This window comes from Arachis duranensis, chromosome 5, assembly GCF_000817695.3.
Source record: "Arachis duranensis cultivar V14167 chromosome 5, aradu.V14167.gnm2.J7QH, whole genome shotgun sequence".
Taxonomy (NCBI): domain Eukaryota; kingdom Viridiplantae; phylum Streptophyta; class Magnoliopsida; order Fabales; family Fabaceae; genus Arachis; species Arachis duranensis.
Window position 1 is genome coordinate 14334552 of NC_029776.3, and position 13542 is coordinate 14348093.

General features: G+C 35.3%; 1 long non-coding RNA gene and 1 pseudogene across 1 annotated transcript; both read left to right on the forward strand.

Annotated features, from left to right (window-relative positions):
- The window catches only part of LOC107488131 (pentatricopeptide repeat-containing protein At1g73710-like), a 4764-nt pseudogene extending 325 nt beyond the window's left edge, over positions 1–4439 (forward strand).
- A 1054-nt stretch (positions 4440–5493) lies between these two features.
- LOC110280970 (uncharacterized) lies at positions 5494–12864 on the forward strand. The gene is made up of 4 exons (XR_008009240.1): positions 5494–5916; positions 9374–9924; positions 11781–11893; positions 11997–12864. It is a non-coding gene; the product is annotated as an uncharacterized LOC110280970 (long non-coding RNA).
- The last annotated feature ends 678 nt before the right edge of the window (positions 12865–13542 follow it).

The window sequence follows — 13542 nt, forward strand, 5'->3', positions numbered from 1 at the left end:
AGAGCAAGAAGAAGAAGGCGTATGGCGGTAATTTACCTTCAATTTTGAAATCTTTAGAGTATTCTGTTGATGTTGAAGCGACCCTTGATTCTTTCTCTGAGAATCCTAGTCCTAAAGAGATAACTGTTATACTTAGGGAACAGGGTAGGTGGGAGCGTGTTGTTAAGGTTTTTGAGTGGTTTAAGTCACAGAAAGGGTATGTTCCCAATGTGATTCACTATAATGTTGTGCTTAGAGTTCTTGGTAAGGCTCAGAGATGGAACCAATTGAGGCTTCTCTGGATCGAAATGGCAAAAAACGGGGTTTCGCCTACTAATAACACTTATAGCATGCTTGTTGATGTGTATGGGAAAGCAGGTCTTGTTAGGGAAGCACTTCTGTGGATTAAGCATATGAGGTTGAGGGTTTTTTTTTTCCTGATGAGGTTACAATGAGTACGATTGTTAAGGTGTTGAAGGATGCGGGAGAGTTTGATAGGGCAGATAGGTTTTACAAGGATTGGTGTGATGGTAGGGTTGTGTTAGATGATCTTGATTTGGATTCTCTCTCGGTTACTGCTACGAATGGTTCTAGATTGATGCCTATCAGTTTCAAGCATTTCCTTTCGACCGAGCTGTTTAAGACGGGTGGGAGAAACATTTTGAATTCATCAAACAAGGAGATTGGTCCCCAGAAACCCCATTTGACTTCAACTTTCAACACCTTGATAGATTTGTATGGCAAGGCTAGACGGCTAAAGGATGCTGCCGAAGTCTTTGCTGATATGTTAAAATCCGGAGTGGCAATGGATACAATCACTTTTAATACTATGATCTTTATCTGTGGAAGTCATGGTAATTTGTTGGAAGCTGAATCTCTGCTTAATAAAACGGAAGAAAAGGGTATATCCCCTGATACGAAAACTTACAATATCCTACTGTCCTTGTATGCTAATTCGGGGAATACTGATGCTGCTCTTTGTTGTTATAGAAGGATTAGAGACGTTGGACTCTTTCCGGATGATGTAACTCACAGAGCTCTTCTTGGTGCGCTATGTTCAAAGAATATGGTTCAAGCTGTGGAAACTCTGATTGATGAAATGGAGAAATCTTCTGTTTCTGTCGATGAGCACTCTCTTCCTAGTATCATCGAGATGTATGTTAACGAAGGAGCCCTTGACAAAGCAAATGATATGCTTCAGAAATTTCTAATGAACGGTGTACCATCATCAAGTATATGTGCTGCAATTATGGATGCTTTTGCTGAAAAGGGACACTGGCTTGAAGCCGAGAATGTGTTTTATTGGGAAAGAGGTGTGCCTGGACAGAGAAGGGATGTCATAGAATACAATGTCTTGATCAAAGCGTATGGCAAAGGAAAACTTTACAACAAAGCTGTTTCTCTCTTCAGGGGAATGAAGAATCATGGAACTTGGCCTGATGGTTGCACTTATAATTCTCTCATTCAGATGTTATCCGGTGCTGATTTAGTCGATCAGGCAAGAGATCTCATGGTTGAAATGCAAGGGATGGCATTTAAGCCACATTGTCAGACTTTTTCTGCTGTTATTGCATGCTATGCTCGTCTCAGTCAGCTTTCTGATGCTGTCAGTGTGTACCAGGAAATGCTACGAGCCGGAGTAAAACCAAATGAGGTTGTGTATGGATCTTTAATAAACGGATTTGCAGAATACGGTAGTCTTGAGGAGGCACTGTTGTGTATGGATCTTTAATAAACGGATTTGCAGAATACGGTAGTCTTGAGGAGGCACTTAGGTATTTCAACATTATGGAAGAATGCGGATTATCTGCCAATTTAGTTGTGTTGACATCCTTGCTAAAGTCTTATTGTAAGGTTGGGAACTTGGAAGGAGTAAAAGCCATTTATGAACGGATGCAGAACTTGGAAGGTGGTCTTGATTTAGTTGCGTGCAATAGTATGATCAGTCTCTTTGCAGATCTTGGATTGGTTTCCGAAGCCAAGATGGCTTTCGAGAATTTGAGAGAAAAGGGCTGGGCAGACGGGATTTCATACGTGACAATGATGTTTCTTTATAAAGATGTGGGAAGGATCGACGAGGCCATTGAGATCGCGGAGGAGATGAGGCTTTTAGGTTTACTGAGGGATTGTGTTTCATGTAATAAGGTACTGGTATGTTATGCCACTCATGGACAGCTTTATGAGTGTGGTGAACTAATACATGATATGATATCTAAGAAGCTTTTGCCAAATGATGGAACTTTTAAAGTGTTGTTCACTGTATTAAAGAAGGGAGGGTTTCCAATTGAAGCAGTTGTGCAGTTGGAGGGGAAGCCTTATGCGCGACAAGCTGCGATCACTGCTTTGTATGCTTTAGTTGGTATGCACAATTTGGCGCTTAAATCCGTTCAGACATTCATAGAATCCGAGGTTGATCTTGACTCCTATGCATATAATGTGGCAATCTATGCATACGGTTTGGCTGGAGAAATCAACAAGGCCTTGAACACATACATGAAAATGCTGGATAAGCATTTGGAGCCGGACATTGTGACTCAGATTAATATGGTAGGTTGTTATGGAAAAGCTGGCATGGTTGAAGGCGTGAAACGGATATTTACCCAACTAAGAGGCTGAGAGATCAAGCCATGCAAGTCTTTGTTCAAGGCTATTATAGATGGTTACCAAGTTTGCAATAGAAAGGACCTAGCTGAGTTAGTTAGCCGAGAGATGAAAATCACATTCAACTTGGAAGAAAATAATGAAGTTGAGAGCAAAATTGAAAGTGAAAATGGAAGTGATTGTGATTGATTTTGATGAAAGCTTCTTTGAGGTCTGTTAAATCCACATGTGGTTGTATATTAGGGTTAGGGGAGACAAATTTATGTATGTACAATGTAAGTGATCATATATAAATTTCTTTTTGCTTATTTTGTATAGCGAAATATATTGATTGACAGCAATTATTATTCAGTATCTTTTTTATTTATGTTTTTGCAGGATGTTGGCAAAATTTGTGAACAAGTTCTCAGCTTATCTAACAACTTAATGTCACCATATAAATCGGAACTTCCACCACTGGAAAGCATCTGTATTCTAGTTTTAAATAATACTGGTGCAGATTGGGAGCAGGTTCCTTTCTATATCTTTCCCCAACTTATATCTGCTGCTTAAATTCCAATCATGTTAGTTAGGAGCCACTAAATGTTTCCTGTTTAACTGGGCAGGTTGAATTGCTTAGACAATCATTGACAGCTATTAAGAGCTACATCTTATCGGAAACAATATAAGCAGAGTACTGGTATATTCTTGTTAAATATCTTAATGGCTGTACACTTAGATATCCTCTCATGAGTACCCATTTCTGAACTATGGAGAGCAGTTGAATAAACATTAGAAATTGAACCATTTCGATCACACTGCAAGATTTCTCTAAATCATAGTCTCAGAATGGAAGCCCATTAAAGGAGGGAATAGCATTGTTGATACATTCTTCTTTCTTTAGCATTTTGTCTGCCTTTATTGTTCATCTCCTCAAAGGTTTGTCGTTTTACATGTAGTGGGGTGTACGTTTATTATTATTATTATTATTATTATTATTATTATTATTATTATTAAGGCAAGCTAATAATCATGTTTCCCATCTGGTGAACAGTTAATTATGACAATCTCAACAGAAATACTGCGATAGCAATTATAGTTATGTTTGAGAATGTGGATGATGTATTGAATGTAGATTCTATTATCAAGCTTACTCCCTTGGATCTCCTATGCAATTTATTATTTTATAGTTGATACATAATTGATGTTGAAATGTATTAATTTTATTTTTTTTATGGAAATAATAAGGGTAATTTGGTTTTTACTTTAATGTTTAATCTTATATTGCTCTTTTTTTTTTTGTCATTTGTATGTACACACAATTTTTAAGCTTTCTATTTTTTTTTCAGCCTATGTCATCCTCCATTGTTCAAGGATTTAATTCTTTGCGTCTATTGAATTTGGATGATAATTGTATAGCTGAATGCGATGAAGTCATGAAGCTTTCTCAGCTTAAGATGGTTGGTTATGGCTTCAAATACGTTCTCAACTCCAGATTGGACTGATACCATTTAACGACATTTGACTTTAGTAACCATTTATTTATTTATTTATCTAACCACTTAACATTTAAGTTAACTACTTATTTTAAGTGCTTAGCACCAGAGTGAAATCGTGGGATTAAAGTGAAATGTGGTTAAAGTCATAGGTGGTATCTATATTACTGAAAGTACAGATAGATTGTTCCCTTACTTGGTGGTAAGATTTATATTGTGAAGTTTTATATACACAGTGTACTTCTTAGTTATGCATGACATGGCATGGCTGCTGTGCTGTATCTATGACAATGAGTCCGGCCCATTGATTGTTATATCAAATAATTTGTTAGAAATGATGAATTGGGGATGCAATATTTTAAATTATTTTGTAGCTATAATTATTCTGAGTATTTTCTGAGCATGTCTTTTATATCTGATTGAGTCATTGTATCTCGCTTCTTCTAAACACATTTTTTTTGTGTATTTTCTGAGCATGTCTTTTATATCTGATTGAGTCATTGTATCTCGCTTCTTCTAAACACATTTTTTTTTGTGTATATTCTTCTGGAACTGTTTTCTTTACCTCACATGGATGGAGTCAGATTATGAATTCATAATTTACCATAATATCAAGACTCACCCGAGGCTAAAATTTATTTGTAAACAAAAAATGGAAACTAGGAAAGACAGCAACATAAATTAAAGCTTGCTCTTCTCGAAGCTTATCCAACATTCCAAAGAATACCTATAATGTGTTACTGTTAACTTTGAAAAAATTTTAACCATTTAGTCTTTTATTAGTAATCTTTTTATCTATTCTGCGATTCATCTACGAATATTTCAAGGACCAAATCCATGCTTAAACTTTTTAAAATCTTATATATTTTTACCAAACACAATATTATTATGCGTCATCCATGCACGCCAAAGAATTGAAAATAACAAAATAACCCATTCTTTCTTTATAGAAACTACTGAATGAAAGAACTCTTGGTAAAATGATGAAGTTCTCTTATAAAATATATATGACTTCTTATGAAGATAAAATAAAAATAAAAAGCATAGAATAATATCGTGTATATTTAAGTTAATTTTATTTTTTTTAATAACCAGATTTGTCATGACGTAACCGATAAACAATCACAATTAATACAGATTAAATATATTTTGAGTATAACATAGTAATAATTACTACATATTTTTCGTTTAAATTTTTAATAAAAAACTTTATATAATTTTATGTATTATCTTGTGCCTTACACGAAAATATACACTAGTTAATTAATTAATTCATAGTGAATAACTTCAAAAAAAAAGAAAAAAAAAGAAAAAGACCTTCCGATAATTAAATAAATGCACAAGTCAATTAGTCATTAACCTATGAAAGAAAAAAAAAAGATTAGAAAGGATTAAAAAATTATGATTGTAAATTTGTAGTTATTAAATTTCTAAACACAGTGCACTAAGCCTAGCTAAGACACCGCCACTGACAACCTATATAAGAATGCAAAACTCTTCTCAACTTTACCCCTCAATTGCACTTCCTATGTTGGTTGTGATTTCTCAATAAGCGGTTCTTGTTCGTTTTCTGTGGTACTATTGTTCTTTATTTTCTCTTCTTCTTTCCCAATTGCTGGGTTCTTTCTTTCTGCTGCTGCTTCTTCTTCTCAAATCAGAAGATGCGGAAAGGCGAAGGCCTCCGGTGCTCAACTGAAAGAACTGGCTGTCTTCACTGTCTTATCCTCTTTTGAGTGAAGATACACAGCAACACCAAAGTGATGCCTCCAACTTCAAATGGGTTCTTGGAATCGACCCTGACGTCTCTGGCGCTGTGGCGCTCTTGAAAACTCAACATTCTCATTCTGATTATGCGCCTCAGGTATCCTTCTTCTTTTTTGTTCACGTTACGTGGCTTTCTAGGTTTTACCTTATAAGTCAGACGGAGGTGTTCCTGTAAAAGGAACAAGTGAATTCGGTTCTCAGAAGTCTGCTAGATTCCTTATATAGTTTGGAAATTACCTCTGACGATGGTGGGATTCATTTTACGGCTTTGGGTTTGAGAATTTGGTGTTTTATGCAAGAATGTATGAATCAACAATGGCCAGTGAAGAAACTTTGTTATCTCCACGTTTCGGCAATGGGGATGATTCCCCCCTTTTTTTTTGTTGCTTCTCTTTATAAAGATGTCTCCCCCCTTCTCTTTTCCCTCCCCCGAAAATCTTTTGTATTTTGGTGTTTAACGTTGGAATCCATTATAAAGATGCCTTTTTTTTGGGCAAGAAAAGAAAAAGGGTTTGCTTTTTTATTATGTAGTTACTTCTTGATTATCTTGGGAATGAATTGGTTTTGGACAAGTTGGTTTTTCTGTGATTGAATTACGGACAATTGAGTTTTGCCATTTGATAGTTCTTGGATGCACTGTTATCTCTCTTCTAGACTTTGAATTTATTTCAATTCTACCTTGTATAATGTATGTTTGAGCCTTTTGGAAAAAGAATTTGTCGCAGAATAGTATATGATTGACTTTTACAGTATGACAAACTTAGTTGCAGAATTTTTTCAATTCTTTTGCGATGATTTTTTTCCTATGTGGATCATATAAAATGTCCCTTGGAAAGTTGTGTAATGATTTGTTGATGATAAAATTGTGCGATAATGTCCATGATGCTTATGATCCTAGAAAACTGAAATGTGTGGAAGGGACTTTTTCTGTCCAATTATATTGAAACGTAACCATACATGTAGCCCTATGAATTGTGATGAAGGATTTTAGTCCTTATGACCCGATAAAATCATTTTGATGAAGGATTTTAGTCTTTATGACGTGAAAGAATTGGATAAGATGATATGCGTGGCCCTACGAAATTGAATTGTGGCAAAGTATCTTAGTCCCTATGACTCAAGAAAATCAGATACAATAATTTGTGGTCTTATGAAATTGAATTGTGATGAAGGATCATATTCCATATGACCTGAAAAACACAGATATAATGATGCGTGGCCCTATGACATTGGATTGTGGCAAAGGATCTTAGTCGCTATGACCTGACCCGAAAATATCAGATACAATGATGTGTGGCCCTATGAAATTGAATTGGGGTGAAGGATCTTAGTCCCTATAACCTGAGTATATTGGATATAATTGACCCTTATGTTGCAAAATGATGTTATTTGGCTTTTTTTTTAATCCATGAATATTGAAGTTTGATAGTAAAATTGACCCTATGACCTTAAAATTTGGCGAAGGGTTTCTGGTTCCAAATGTGGTGAAGGATCTCTTGTCTCCAAAATACTGTTTTTTCCTCTGTTGTTTCTTGTTCATGCTTTGAAATTTATCAGAACAGTAAACCGTAAAATCTGATTTTTCTTACCGCAAGTAGCTTTGCATAAGCTGCTCATTGTCAATTTGTGTTTTACAAAATTTTGTGTGCAAATAATTGCTCTTATGGAATATATTCATGTCCAAAAAAGAAAAAAGGTTTGCTTTTAATTATTGGTGTTATTTTTTTATTATCTTGGGGATAAGTTAGTTTTGGAAAGGTTGGTTTTTCTTTATTTCCCCAACTATTTTTCTGTTATTAAGGACAGTTGAGTTTTGCCATTTGATAGTTCTATGGATGGACTGTTTTTTCTGTTATTTTTATGATTTGGATGCGACTTTGGACTTTAAATTTATTTTAATTCTACCTTGCACAATGTATGTTTGAGCGTTTGGGAAATGAATTTGTTGCAGAGTGATATAGGATTGACTTTTACATCATGACAAACTTAGTTGCAGAGTTGTTTCAATTCTTTTGCCATGATTTTTATTACTATGTGGATCAAATAAGATGTCCCTCGAAAAAGTTGTGTAATGATTTGTTGATGGTAAAATTGTGTGATAATGTTGATGATGCTTATGATCCTAGAAAACTGAAATGTGTGGAAGGGTAATTTAATTTAGTTGGCTTTTTCTGTCCAATCATATTGAAAAGTAATGACATATGTGACCCTATGATGAAGGATCTTAGTTCCTATGACCCGATAAAATTGGAATGATGATATATGTGGCCCTGCGAGATTGGATTGTGATGAAGGATCTTAGTTCGTACATGATGATATTATGTGGCCTTGCGAAGTTGAATTGTGATGAAGGATCTTCAGTCCCTATGACCCGATAAAATCGGATACAATGATGTGTGGCCTTACAAAATGAAATTGTGATGAAGGGTCCCTATGACCCAAAAAAATCGGATATGATGAAGTTTGATGGTATATGTTATTTGGCTTGTTTGACCCATGAACATTGAAGTTTGATGGTTTAATTGACCTTATGACGGTGAAATATGATGAAGGATCTTTTGGCCCTAATGTGGTTGAAATGCGGTGAAGGGATCTCTTGGCTCCAAAATAGAGTTTTCTTTCTCTGATGGTGTTCTTGTTCATGTTTTGAAATTTATTAGAATATTGAACCGTGAAATCTGGCTTTTCTCATTACAAGTAACTTTGCATATATAAGCTGCTCAACCATTGAAAGATGTTATATATAAACAGAAAATAATTGAGTGATTGAATTCATTGTCAATTTGTGATGGACTTTTACAGCATGGCAACTTAGTTGCAGAGTCATTTCAATTCTTTTGTGATGTTTTTTCTGTTCACTTACTAGTACATCAAATTTAAATTTTGTCCATTGAAAATAATTGTGCAATGATTTGTTTTGATGGTAAATTGTGGGATCATGTTCATTATTCTTGTGAGCCTAGAAAAATGAAATGTGTGGAAGAGTAATATGTTTGTCCTATATGACTGCAAAATCAAATTGCGGGGATGTATGATATATCTGGCTTTTTCTATCCAACAATATTGAGATGTAATAATATATGTGGCCTTGTGAAATTGAATTGTGATGAAGGATATTAGTCCCTATGAGTCTATAAAATTGGATATGATGGTATGCTTGACACTTACGTTGTGAAATGATGTCATCTGTTATTTTTTACTCTAGAATATTGAAGTTTGATGGTATAGTTGATGATATGAAGTTGAAATGGTGAAGGATCTCCTAGTTCCACAATAGAGTTTTCTTTCTCTATTAGCACAATATGAAATTTATGAAATCTGGTTTTTCTCATGCTTGAAATTTATTCGCACTGGAATCTGGTTTTTCTCATGCAACATGTATAGGCTGTTACTTGCTTCGAGAATTGAAAGATGTCATAGATATGAGTGATTGAATTCATTGTCAATTTGTGTTGCACAAAAAAAAGTATAGAACACATACTCTTTGAATTTGTCATTCTAATTCTCTATACTAATCTGTTATAACAACATGTATGCTAATCTATGTTAATCAGTCTCATTTTGAGATTCTTCATCAATCTCAACTCAAGGGAGATGCGAGTTGGTGGAATACATGTTCACTGCAAGGAATTGTGAGACTTCCCCTGGGATGATCATATCCAAACTCTTCCTCAACTTCACTCAACTCTTAGAATGAAAGCTTGGTTCAAATATGAAATGGGAATCACATAACACTTTTGATTATGTCTGACATACACTGCAAGATAACCCTTTGGGACTTGTACGGATTTTGAAATTGCTTGCTTAGCTGAGAATGATGCCTTTCCCCATTTTTCTTGCGTATGTAAGGAATGGAAAGAGCAAGGGAAAGCTCTAGTGCTTAAGAAGAAAGTGTTCAAGTATTGATCTTCAGATTGCCAGGGAGTTGTGTTGTGTTGTTTCTTAAGCAAGAGTCATGCATATGAAATCATGTGATGCTGTTTTAGAGTATCAAACAATGGCCAATAATAGATCATAGCCTCCTACCTGATGCTATCAACTTATCAAGTATCAATCAAAACACTGAACTTTTCATCCAGAAGCTTTAATTCTTTTTACTCTACAGGTACGCCATCTTATAATTATGAGACACTTTTCTGTGGAGATATTTTATGTTCCGTTTTTGAAGTTTCTTCGACCCTGTCACCAAATTGAAAATTTTGTTATGTGAAAGTTCTCTGTTGTTGAAATTCAATCATTCATCTTATTATTTTCTTTCTTATACAATATGTGAAACACTTGGATTTCAATTTTATATATTGCTTGAAGAGGCTACTGAAACTTTTCAGTTTCATCATTGTAATGCGGGTTTAATCTATTTCCTCTCATTGTATGCATGTTTGTTTATTCTGTGTGGTTAATTGTTTCTGGAACCCTAGAATTGCACACTCTTAATTTATCAGTGTTCTAGAAATATAGTGGAATTCGTTGAACTCTTATAGATATAGAATGGAATTGAACTTCTAGATTATGAATTCTCTCACTCACTTATTGCAGCAGATAAATTTTTCTATGCAGAAACTATAGTATTTGGATTATTTATTGCAGTATTATTCTCTCTTCTGTGATTTGGAAGTTGTAGAAGTAGATAGGTGATATGTTAAGATAGAGTATTACATTCTCACAGACTTTGCTGCATTACTTAGTTGTGGAAAAGGAAAGTTAACAACTTGATTTCAGAAACTGGAAATAATTTTAATTAGAAGCTACTCTATTTAGTTTTTCCAGAAAAGGTTAATTGATTTTTTTCTTTAATCTATACAATTATGTCAAAAATGATTTTTTCAGTGTGTATATATTACTAAATTTTTGTCAGAAAAAGCTAAAACAAACGCATCCTATATACATTTTTCATAATCCAGCTAACTTTCTTTATTAGTCAAATGAAGATCCTTATCTAGCCTGTGCAGTACCTGAGGTTTGTCATGGTGGTGCCCTTTCTCACGATTCCATCTACTATTGTTTGTGCTGCCTCATATTGTAATTGTTGCACTTAAAATTACTGTTAAGTTTCTATGAATTTTAGCTACGGAGACCTTGAACATGTATAAAACTCTTTGATTTGTATTGTTTCATTGGGAAATGTGTTGACTAGGAATTTTAACTTACTTGATCATATATGCTTTAGCTGTTGTTAAAAGCAATATTTTTGGAATATCGTCTCTTGTGAACTCTTATATGGGGTGTAAGTTTCAACTGAGTTGATGCTAATTTTAAGTTCATATTTATTTTAGAATGGCTATTTTAGGTATCTGGGAACTGAATCAGTCCTTTTTTCCCTTTGTTTCCAGTTAAGCTAACTTGGGATAACTTGTTTATCAATAAGTCATTTTTCCCTTTGTTTCCATTTTCTTATGAACACTCAAATATTTAACATGATATGATTTCACTTGTTATAGACCATAGACCACTGTGACTCCTTTTTAAATATTTATAAGTCTTCCTAATTATTGTGTCCTGTCATATGGATTTGGATGTTCTATTAGCATTCATACGCTAGGATTTGGATTTTATCCATGGGCCCTCAAACACCACAAAGTGCAATGTGACAGAAAGAGACAGTACGCTGGGCGAGTCTCTCATCACCTCCATATGGCCTAAGACTACAAATTCTCTCAAAGCCTCACTTCAGTTCCACTCCTTTCTTCTCTTTCCCCTTTCCTTCATCCAATCCTTGCTAATTCCTCCTTTAGACAATCTCAAACTGACCCCTTATCCTCACACTTCAAAAGAGAGATAGAAGAAATGCCTAGACTCACCGCACCTTCGGATTATTCTGAAGAGCCTCTTCGTCACCCTTGTCTAAAAATTAACTCCAAGGCAAGCCTTATAGTTATCCTAATTATTCCAGGTCTCGTGGTTTCGTAAATATTTTATTTGAGTTTTGGAGATTATCATGCTTTCATTTTTTCCTTTTGTCAGGAACCTTTCAATGTGGAGCTAACAAGCTCTGCACCGACATGCTCGTACGTTACTCCAAATTTCTTTTACAAGAGGAACCATGGCCCAATTCCCATCGTTGAAGATATTGAAAGGTTCCTTTTTTTTCTCCTTCTGTTTTATGACCTTTTTTCAGCTTAACCATAAACGGAAAAAATAAAATTAACATTGTCTATGACTTACTTGGCTGAGGAGCAGGTACTCTGTTTTGGTGGAAAAGCTCAAACAGCTTTTCATGAAAGATATCAGGTTAGTGCACGGATTGATTCTATGAATTTGTCAAATAGGAATTGGTTACTGACCTGGTTATTCTCGTGCATTTTTTTTTTGCGTTTTTTGCTCGTTTCGCACGTGTGTTTTTATTTTTGTGTTTTTCGCTCGTTTCGCACATTTGCGTGTTTTTCGCTCGTTACGCACATATGTTTGTTTTTCGCCCGTTTCGCACGTCTGTGTGTTTTTCGCTCGTTTCGCACGTTTGTGTTTTTTTTTTTGGGTTTTTAGCTCGTTTCGCACGTAAGCTTGTTTTTCGATCGTTTCGCACGTATGTGTTTTTCGTTCGTTTCGTACGTGTGGTTTTTTGTGTTTTTCGCTCGTTTCGCACGTGTACGTGTGTGTGGTTCTTTTGTTGTTTTTCGCTAGTTTCACAATGTGTATTTTTCGCTCGTTTCGCATGTGTTTGTGTGTGTTTTTTTTATGTTTTTCGCCCGATTCACATGTGTGTGTTTTTCGTTCGTTTCGTACGTATTTGTGTTTTTCGTTCGTCTCGCACGTGTATTTTTCTTTCGTTTCGCATGCATGTGTGTTTGTGTAATTTTTTCTCTTTTTGCACGTCTGCGTGTTTTCGCTCATTTCACACGTGTATGGGTTTTTTTGTGTTGTTCGCTCGTTTCGCACAAGAGTGCGTATTTTTGTGTTCTTCACTCGTTTCGCACGCGCGTGTTTTTCTGTGGTTTTTCGCTCTTTTCGCACGTGTTTTTTTTTTATTTTTTCGCTCTTTTTGCACGTGTGTATTTTTCGCTTGTTTCGCATGATTGTTTTTATTATATTTGTGTTTTTTACGCTCGTGTGGCACGTATGCATGTTTTTTGCTTATTTCGCACCTGTGTTTCTTGCTTCGTTTCGCACGTGTGTTTATCGTTTCGCACGTGTTTTTTTATTTTTTTCGCAAGTTTCGCACATGTGCGTGTTTTTTGCTCGTTTTGCACTTGTGGGTTTTTCACTCGATTCGTGTGCACGTGTGTTTTTTTGTGATTCTCTTTTTTTGCACGTGTGCGTGTTTTTCATTCGTTTTGCATGTGTTTTTCGCTCATTTCGTTCGTGTGCGTTTTTCGCTCGTTTCACACTTGTGTGTTTTTTTATTTATTGTGTTTTTAGCTCGTTTCACACGTGTGTAATTTTTTGTGTTTTTCGTTCGTTTCGCACGTATGTTTGTGTTTTTTGCTGGTTTCGCACGTGTGCGTGTTTCAGTCGTTTCGTACGTGGGCATGTTTTTTGCTACTTTCGCACGCGTTTTTTTCATTTGTGTTTTTTTGTTCATTTTGCACATGTGCGTGTTTTTCGCTCGTTTCGTAAGTGTGTCTGTTTTTCGCTTGTTTTGCACGTGTGTGCTTGTTTTTTTGGGTTTTTAGCTCGTTTTGCACGTATGCATAGTTTTCGCTCGTTTGGCACGTGTTTTTTTCGCTCGTTTCGCACGAGTGTGGTTTTTTTGTGTTTTGCTCGTTTCGCACGTGTAGGTGTGTCTATG